A 10388-nucleotide genomic window follows, 5' to 3' on the forward strand; every position below is an offset into this window, starting at 1 on the left:
GCTCAAACCCATAGACTGTGAGATCATGACCTGAGTCGAAGTCGTACACTTAACCAACTGAGCCAGCAGGTGCCCCATTTTTCTTCTGCTCTATCAGCAAAAGTATATCTATGAGAACTCATGACTTTGGATGATTAAGTTCAAATTGTTCTGTTTTTTCCTGGAAGAAAAACACAGTTTAAAGGAATCTGATTAAATGGCAGGAGAAAGAAGTCAAGTACTAGAGACCAAAGGAATGCAGCCAGAAGAAGAAAAAAAGAATGTGGGCTCTAAAGCATCAACTATGTAACTCAGTTCCAGTCGCTGGATGATTCATTGATGATGTCACCTCTCTCGGGGAAAATATTTTCAATGATAACCCTTGAAAGAGACAAGAAATCCTTATACAAAGATGACAAACCTGGTGATTTAATTCTCTGCATTGAAATCCCAACTTGGTTATTTACTACAAATGTACTCTGATTCTCAGTTTCTTCAAAATAAAATGATGAGTGTTATCAACTATCTAGTTGGATGGTTGAGAGTATCAAAAATAATGCTAGAAAAATGCTTGCCATATAGTAGATGAATGGGAGCTAATATCTTTGGTCTTACTTTACACGGTTCTGCAAAATGTTGAACAGAAATCTGTCTCAATTTATAAATGATAAATTTGAAAATGAGAGCCAATGGAAGTAATCATTTCCCGTGTAATATTCATTGCCTATTGAATGCATCCCTTATGTTAGCATTGACTACTCTGTCCCTACCTCCCCTACCTCTCTTACCTGTCACTGATCTAAACCTACCCATTCCCAGATATGAAAGATTTTGGGAAAAAGAGGGCTTGACAAACAAAAGTAAACAGTTTTTTCTTTCAGAATAAGCCAGGTCTTGTGCAGTAAACTGCTGAGAAATCTCAACCTTATGCTCTTATTTCTTATACCATGCTTTAAAAAGTAATAAATTGTTTATTGTGAAATTTGTTTCTTGGATGAAATAGAATGATCTCTACTCTCAGCATGCATAAATTTAGGATTGGGAACTACATGTGAAATCTTTAATCTTCTTGTGAAATAGTTTATCATCACACTTTGACAGTTAAAAGGTTACTTTAGGCTGGGGCGGGGGAGGGGAGGGGGCAGGGAGGCAATACAATCTTTGTCATCAGTTATCAGTGCTACTTGAATAGTTCTTTATCAGTCCTACATTTAGTGGGACTGACTGATTTGAGTCAAATTTCTCAAATGCTCAAGTTAGAGTCATTACTGAAATCTCATATGAAGTGAGGGGGCTAGACATTTTAAGAAAAAACTAAAACTAAAACTGAGCTTTAACTGATTTTCCAAACCAGAGCTGAGAAATGTAGGTACTCTCAAGCTTGTAGAATCATGTCCTTCCCCAAAGAAGTGCTTTTGCTCTCCCAGGATGTATCCCTATAGAAGCCCTAGGACCCAAATGGAAGGAAATCTGAGTAGAGCCTTTTTCGAGTCTCCCGTTTCTGTTTAGGAACATTCTGATTCCTTACTCTTTTGATTACATTCTGTCTCCTACAAATTTCACCTTTCTGCTCAAAATATTCAGTGGAAAATGGGGAAGAGTCCCTAAGAATATTGAATCTACAGTCTAGAAATATCCTTTCACATGGGATTTTCATGGATTTCCCATTGTCACTTGAGTTATGAAAGGGCAGTACTTATGGCTATCAGTGTGGACATGATATCCGGACTGTGTGGGTCCAGCCACTGCTGGAATGTCCCATAGCTGTGTACTATTGTGTCCTCAGTTCACACAGAGCATGAACCCATTTCCAGTTGCTTAGAAGAAATTGTTCCCAGCACTCAGCACTACCTACTTCTTTACATCAGTCACCTCAACTGGAATTGCAGAGAAATCTCTCCGCCCCCCCAAAAAAAACAATACTGCAAAACTGTTCTCCAATAAAAGTTTTCCACTGACTATCCAGGAACTTGATGGTTTCATCTGTTCTGCTAAGGGATCTCATCACCTCTCCAATTTTGGAAACCCCTTTCTAAAAAGAGAGGTGTTGGGAACCAATGCAAACGTGCCAATCAATCTTTAATTTGGGGGGTTAACTATTATTCTCTTTTTTTAAGCTTAGGAAAAGTAGTGACTTTTCTTTACCATTGCATTTATCAAGATTACAATAAAAACACTAGTGATACCATCTGAACAAAAGCAATGACCTGTTGGTAATTGCAATGAATGGAATGTTGACAGTCTCTGAGGACAATCCAGAAATTATGCAGGAGCTATAGACCTGATAGATAGCGATATGGTCTTCTGGAGGCTTTTGTGGCTTTTTCCTTTTTTTTTTTTTTTTTCCAATTACTGGATTAAAGTCATTCATATTTGTTGCCTAGATTCCAGTACCAATAAAAGTAAGATATAAAATGATTGTTTCTTTACCTTGATTAAACCGAACAACTACAACTACATTGTTAAGATTAATAATAATGAAGTGGGACAATGCTATCATCTTTAATATTATCCTTTGTTAGTTCTAAAGCTTGAGTTGATCATTTCTTTCTGCTTATTCAAAATCCATAGGTTGGGGTAGACTGATAAAAAAAATTTACATATTCGGGGCACCTGGGTGGCTCAATTAAACGTCCATCTTCGGCTCAGGTCACGATCTCGGTCTCGCGGTTTCTGAGTTTGAGCTCCGCGTCGGGTGTCGGGTTCTGTGCGGACAGCTCAGAGCCGGGAGCCTGCTTCAGATTCTGTCTCTCTCTCTCTCTCTCTCTCTCTCTCTCCCACTTGTGCACTCACTCTCTCTCGCTCTCTCAGAAGTAATAAATGAATAAATTTCAAAAGGTAAAAAAAATTTTCTTTTTACATATTTAGGCCCCTGACCATTACATGCCCCTTGCAATCTTATTGAATAGAGTTTAACAGGTTGCTTAAATGCTACAATAATAAGTAGCTAGTCTTCACAATCAGATTCTAAGAAGGTCATGCCTTTTAGAAACAGTTGTCCAACTCATACTCTTTGCTTTCATTAAGACATGTGCAGCATATTAGAAGGCACTAAATCCAGATACCCTTTTGAAAAATCTGTGCCCCGTTTTTCTAAGTACTGCTTGACTTTCTTTTTCTTCTAATCCCACAGCATCACTCCTTGATATTGGTCAATTCTCCTTTTGTTTTGAAAAACAGAAATGTTGGTGCTGCTGATATATTGCAGCGGCAGCTGTTCCCTGACTCGGATGCAAATATACTTCCAAGAAACCTGGCTACGTATATTTGTTAACTCCTAGAACCAAATGCTGCACCCTCACATGGTGAACTTGACTGGGGTGAGTCTGGAGCCTATGCTGTACAGTTCAGGCTGGAAATCTGGCTAGCTCCCCACTGGCTTCTCTGACATATTTCTCAGAGAACTCAGCAGGGCAGCCATCAACAGCTGAAGACTCAGGAGAGGGAACAGGCTCTGGAAGGTTGAGACCTGAACAGATGAGGTGATGACCAGGGAGCTTTCTGTGGACTCAGTGCAGTCTCCAAGGAGCAGAACTGCCAAGATGGTGGGTGTGGGAGAGGACAGGGGAGAGGGGAGGAGAGAAAGAAAGGCTTGCAGCCAGCGTTTACCTATTGCTTTTAGCATCTCCTTTGCAAAGTCTAATTGTAACCACCCCAAATCTTCTCAGCATATGGCAAGGGTATGGTAGGCAGATTAATGGTCCCCCAAAGATGGCCACATCCTAATCCTTGAAACCTGTACAAAAGGCACCTTACATAGCAAGAGACATTGTGGATATGGTCAAGTTAAGGATTCTGAGATAGGGAGATTATTCTGGATAATCCGGATGGGCCTGTGTAACCATAAGTGTTCTTATAAGTAAAAGAGGTAAGGGGGGAGAGTCAGAGTCAGAGAAGCAGATGAGCCAAGGAATGCAGGAAGCTTCTAGAAGCTGAAAAAGGCAAAGACTGGATTCTCTCCTAGAGCCTCCAGAAGGAATGCAGTCTTCCCTGCATCTTGTATGTTCCTAGTATTTCCTAGTACCTCATCCTAGTGTCTAGAAAAGACCCTGCCTCTTGGTTAGAGCCTATAATTATCTGTGGATAAATAAATAAATTATATCCCCCAACGCTCATTAGTATCTTCATTCAACAAGGTGCATATTTTGAGCCATCTATGAACTCAGAACCCCAATATGTGTGTCAACATTTCTGCCCTCCATCTTACCCTTTCCACCACTTGGATCTAATCCTATCCCTCATTCCATCTACAACACTGATTACTGTGCCCTGTGGAAAGCAATACACATTATTTCATTATCCATAATAACAACAGATATTATGTGATAAGAAAGTATGATTTTCTCAATCATCAGATAAAGAAAATAGAAACGGAATGAACCAGTCAAAGTCCAACCAGAAAAAGATAATCATTTCAAGTATTTAAAATAGAAGTTGTGGGGAATAAGTTTAGGAATTCCTTGAGCTTGCACCAATGGGTTAACAAGGGTAGGAATGGAAGTGTCAAGAATAGGTAAGCAGGTAAACAGGGCGATGGACTGCCACAGCAGTCTATTGCTAATTGCCTGGAGCTAATTAGCAAAATAAAGGTGCCTTGTTGACCATGAGGTAGCACACTCTATCTGTCTTATCCCTTAGGAAAGTTAAGATAAACAGACACAGTGCCTGGTCCCTGCCAGAAACACCCATCAGCTCAGAATCAGGATTTCGTTTTGTATTGACCCAAACACCTAACACCACATATCTTTGAAACCCTCTTTTTCTCACACACTTAAATTAATGATCACTGTTTCATCGTCCCTTTCTGCACGTCCATCACGCTTGTATTCCTTCTGATCTTAATAAATATGGAGCAAGGATCCTTACTTGGGGCTCTTGGTCCCCTCCTAGACATTAGTCTCACTCGCATTTAATTCTGCATCCGCTCTCTTGCTGAACTCCTGAGTTCAAAGTCTGCGATGGAAGCTGGGCTCCAAGCAAGAGGAAAATGTGGTAACCCTGAGATTAGAAATAGCAGAAGCTTGGGGCGCCTGGGTGGCTTAGTTGGTTAAGCGTCCGGCTTTCGCTTAGGTCATGATCTAGCGGTTTGTGGGTTCGAGCCCCACGTCGGGCTCTGTGCTGACTGCCAGCTCAGAGCCTGGAGCCTGTTTCAGTCTGTGACTCCCTCTCTCTCTGACCCTCCCATGCTCACGCTGTCTCTCTCTCTCTCCTAGAAATAAATAAAAATATTTTTTAAAAAAAAGAAAAGAAATAGCAGAAGCTTGCATTACACACAGGCTAGGACAAAGGTAATAGATGGGTTACTGGATCCCAGAAGAGCTTGGCTCACCTGGAAGAAAGTAGGAGGGCCAGTTGTGTGGGAGCTGGAGGCAGAAAGCGCACAGGGAAGAATGGATATTTGTTTGATGCAAAGAAACAGGTTAAGAAATGTCTTGGACTGTAACATTGTATGTCAACTATACTTTAATAACAAAAATTAATAACATATACACAAAAAAAAATAATTAATACTGACAAAAAGACAGATGGGAAGGAAGGAAGGGAGGAGGGAGAGAGAAAGAAAGAAAAAAAAGAAGGAAGAAGGAATGGAAGAAAGAAAGGGCAAGCTTTGGACTCTTCTTTCTCTCACTTCCAATCTCCTGATAGTGCCTGCTGCTAGCCAAACCTATCCAGAAGCTATCTGACACATGAATGAAGTTCATTTTGGACCCCCCCTTAAAAGACAAAAGCAGAGCATGGGGTGGGGGTGGGAGTCCAAGGGGAAGTAAAATAAGGAATGGCTCTGAGTTCAAATATGCAAAGAAGCAGCATTCAGAAGAAAGTGATTTCAACTTCTTATATGAAAGCATACAGTAAATACCTAGAATCTAATTATCTCTTAACTGGTTTGCAATACACTTTTAGTAAAACATTTAGAATAATCTTAGTTGCTGTCATCTATAACAAAGTCTGATAAAAACTATAATAAATCAAGGTAAAACCTGGTTCCAAGGCATACCTCATACACTATTCAAAGCAATCAAAATAATCTGTTATAAAATGCCTAATGGAGACTAGTTTAGAACACGCTGTACTCCTAATTCGCATTGTATGCTAGACATATATCTTCTAAGATAAACATGAGAAAAGTGTAAAGAAAGAAAGAAAGAAACTCAGCCAACATCAATGGACAGAGATGTATTTTCCAAGAGGTTTACTTAAAGTGTGGGCTGATTTTTCCATTGAAGACAATATAAACTGTCATTTAGATCATGAAGAATTGGAAACAACACCTAAAGCTAAAAAGATAAATAAATGAATAATGTCATGGAATGTGTATAGAATAAAGTGACATAAAGTACTTCGCCAATTGGCATGTTTTAAACTAAAAGGAATTTTCCTATGGTCTTAGAATAGTAGATTACTGACATTAAAACATCTTAAGTGTTTTTTATATTTTCTTCCTCTTTCCTGCTTATTATAGGGGTGGAGGGAGCCAATCGTTTCATGATTCATGACCCAGGTCTCAGAACTTTAACTCCAATGCCAGCTAGACAAAAAGATAAGTCATTTTGTTATGACTAATTAGCTATTTCCATTGAAAATATTGGACTTATGCTGGGTAGAATTAATTTATGTTAAGATTAAAATGTTCATGACAGTTCATTGTTCAGAGTCTAAAGAACATTTTTAAAAAGGCAATATGTTAGTCAATAAAATAATTATAAGATTTGTGCTATGAAAACTATGTAGTTTTTCTTTTTCAGCTGCCTTGCCTCCTGATAATTTCACCATCCTGGATTTCCAAATTCTGGAACCAACCATTTAAATTGTGCTGCTTTACCCTCATTATCCTTCAAGACCCAAGGCTAACCTTGTGTCTTCAATGAAGTCACAACTTTTGGTCACCAAATCCCACAAGCATTTTTTTAGACCTCAGAGGAATTTGGTCTCTGTCAGTCATTCCAGCACTTGCCAGCTCTACACATAGATACAATTTTGTCCATATTTAATTCCTACAAAATCCTAAGCATTTGAACATGTTTGTTCATAAGTTAGTTATGAGTCCTTTGAAGGTATAGACAATGTCTTATTTTATCTGACATGGAAACCAATGTATATTAAGTGACAACCTCTCCCAATTATGTATTTATCCTTACATATTCTATCCTGTGTTATTTCCCCCATTCATTTACAATATAAACGTATGGGACACCTAGGTGACTCAGTCAGTTAAGTATTTTGACTTTGGCTCAGGTCATGATCTCACCATTTGTGAGTTTGAACCTGAGTCAGGAGTCAGGCTCTGTGGTGACAGCTCAGAGCCTGGAGGCTGCTTCAGATTCTGTCTCATTCTCTCTGCCCCTCCCCTGCTTGCACTCTGTCTCTGTCTCTCTATCTCTCCCTCTTTTTCTCAGAAATAAACATTAAAATAGGAAAAGATACCTTCACCTATCTCTGAATAAATGGCTAGATTTGGAATTTATTTATAAGAGTAATATAGTTGTAGGTAAGTCCCTTGGGCACCTATCATTCCCAAACAAATACGTGAGAACAAGATAAAACTTCTTTAAAAGCCACAAAACATCATAGTCATATTTTTGAGCTTGTTCAGTTCTATGAATATATTTTTAAATCAAAAGTGATGGATATAAGGAACACAAAGATAAGTATGACATGAATCCTGCCTTCATTTTTAGTGGGAGAGAGATCAAGTGGACAAATGCAATATGCTTGGTGTTATGAGTTGGATTATGGGCCATGCCCCAAATTCATATGTTGAAGTCCTAACCCCCAATACCTCAGAATGTGACTGTATCCAGCGATTGGGTCTTTAAAAAGTGATTTAAAATAAGGTCATTAGGGGGATCCCTAGTACAACCTGATTTGTATCATTAAATAAGGAGAAAACTTGGACACACAGAGAGACACCAGGGGTGCATGAACACGGAGATGACGCTACATGAGGACACAGCAAGAAGACGACCATCTACAAAGCCAAAGGCTTCAGTGGAATCCAAGCCTCCCAACACCTTGATCTTGGTCTTCCAATCTCTAGAACTATTAGCAAACACATTTCTGCTGTTTAAGTACCACGTGTATGGTATCTTTTCACTGCAGCCCTAAGAAACTTATACATTTGGTGAGCCCCACAATGGATGTCAGCATACAATGCCATAAGAAGCAAATAGAAGGGAACCTTATCATGGTTAGCAGTGCAGTGCAAAGGCCATGAAGAAAACTTCCTCTACAACACACTCCATGTTATCTGGGCACTTTCTGAGGAATATTACTCGATGTCAGTGGAACTTTATCTTTATGTGCTTATGTGCACAAATGCACAAATATACTATAATTCAGACTGGTGATTTCCAAGATAATGAGCTAAAGATAGCCAGGAGACAGAAAACTCAGTAGCTCTTAGGTTTGGCTAACAGCATTCAGAATCTGAATGTATGACCAGGATTGTACAAATTTAAATGTAGAGAATAGATTAGTAATGGTAAGGTCTTAAGAAAAGTTACACATGCTCGGGGCACCTGGGTGGCTCAGTCAGTTGGGCGTCTGACTTTGGCGCAGGTTATGATCTCAGGGTTTGTGGGTTTGAGCCCTGCCTCATGCTCAGTGCTGACAGCTCAGCGCCTGGAGCCTGCCTCAGATTCTGTCTCTCTCTCTCTGCCCCTCCTCTGCTCATGCTCTCTCTCTCTCAAAAATAAGTAAAAAATAAAGAAAAAGAAAAGTTACACATGCTCAAAGATGAAATAATCATTTTAGAATTATTTTTGTTGATGAGTTCTACAACAAACGGGGCAGTTCATTAACCAGCTGCCCCCAGAATGGTATTTTTCTGGCTGCTGCCTGATGTGCATTGTAATTCCTCTGATATTTACCATTCACTTTACCTCCATTGAAGTAAGGGATACAGAAGTCAACTGAGGAGGTCTTTCCAGCTCAAGGTAGTTTGTCTTCGCCCCAGTTTTAGAGAGACCCTGAGTCCCACAAGTATTTGTGCCTTCATAGGAAAGGAGCAGGGAGATGACAGAGATGTCATGCTGCCTATTAGTAGAGCAAAGAGTTTAGCGCAAGTGCCCAGCCCCAGTAGAAAAAAAGTGAAACACACCCTCAGCATTCTCTGTTCTCTTTTTTTCTGTCCCTTAAACTCTTTGGCATCTTCTCCCCAGATGCCCCTGCTGCTACTCCCTGCTGCTAGACAATAATGTCTGCCAAAAAGCATTATTCTTTGTTAGAAACTACTTAATCTGATAAAGTGATGTGTAAGAAGGTGTTTATGTAAATATTCATACAATAGCATTGTAGCAGAGACTCTGTGTTTTAACCAAAGACATGAAATTCAATGATGTGTTACAGCACCGTAAACACTGAGCTCAGGGGTCACTAACTTGAGGGAGGAGAGGAGTATGAATGAACCAGGTGGCTGGATGGAGAGTGGTGAAGTAACAGTGTTCCATCCAAATGGATTCAGTAGTTACTCATCTCTGTGTAATTATTGTCAGGTAGACTGTGACCTACAGTAGCCTAGTGTTGCAATCTATATTTTTTTCTTATTTTTATCTCTCACTTTTAGTAGTAGAAACCATGTAGAATACTAACTCTAAGTGAAACAAACAAATGTATGCACAGGCCAGATCGACCTTATGGGCCACCATGAATCTATAATTGGAGATATTTTAAGACAACTATTTCTTCCAATGAAAATAACATCAGCCTTTATTCACAGAAGTCAATGAACATTTTGTATGAGGAAGATTAAGAAAGTGGGGTAGTGGGGCGCCTGGGTGGCTCAGTTGGTTAAGTGTCCGACTTCCACTCAGGTCATTATTTTGTGGTTTGTGGGTTTAAGACCCACATCAGGCTCTATGCTGACAGCTCAGAGCCTGTAACCCGTTTTGGATTCTGTGTCTCCCTCTCTCTTTGCTTCTCCACCACTCATGCTCTGTCTCTCTCTCTGCCTCTGTCATAAATAAATAAACATTAAAATAAATTAATGAGTAAACACTAAAAAAAAAAAAAAAGAAAGTGTAGTAGAGAAGTGAGAAGTCTAGAGAACTGATTTATAGTTTTCTATATTCCACACATCAAATGTGTGGCATTGTGTGAGTTCCTTGTCCTTTCTGAGATTGAACTTTATTTTTTTTTATAAAATGATAGGTTTCTTGGGATCCGATGTGATCTTATGATTCCATCTAATGTCACTGCAAAATTTCTGTTCAAGTGGGGCGCCTGCCTGGGTGGCTTAGTCGGTTAAGCGTCCGACTTTGGCTCAGGTCATGATCTCACGGTTCATGGGTTTGAGCCCCGCGTCGGGCTCTGTGCTGACAGCTAGCTCAGAGCCTGGAACCTGTTTCAGAGTCTGACCCTCCCCTGCTCACGCTGTCTCTCTCTCTCTCTCTCTCTCCTGGAAATAAATA

At 39.8% G+C, this 10388-nt stretch overlaps 1 pseudogene; it reads right to left on the bottom strand.

Moving 5' to 3' along the window:
* Positions 1 to 290: 290 nt before the first annotated feature.
* Positions 291 to 3604, bottom strand: LOC120239774 (annotated as a pseudogene).
* Positions 3605 to 10388: the final 6784 nt, after the last annotated feature.

This window comes from Hyaena hyaena, unplaced genomic scaffold, assembly GCF_003009895.1.
Source record: "Hyaena hyaena isolate Hyena2069 unplaced genomic scaffold, ASM300989v1 scaffold_236, whole genome shotgun sequence".
Taxonomy (NCBI): Eukaryota; Metazoa; Chordata; class Mammalia; order Carnivora; family Hyaenidae; genus Hyaena; species Hyaena hyaena.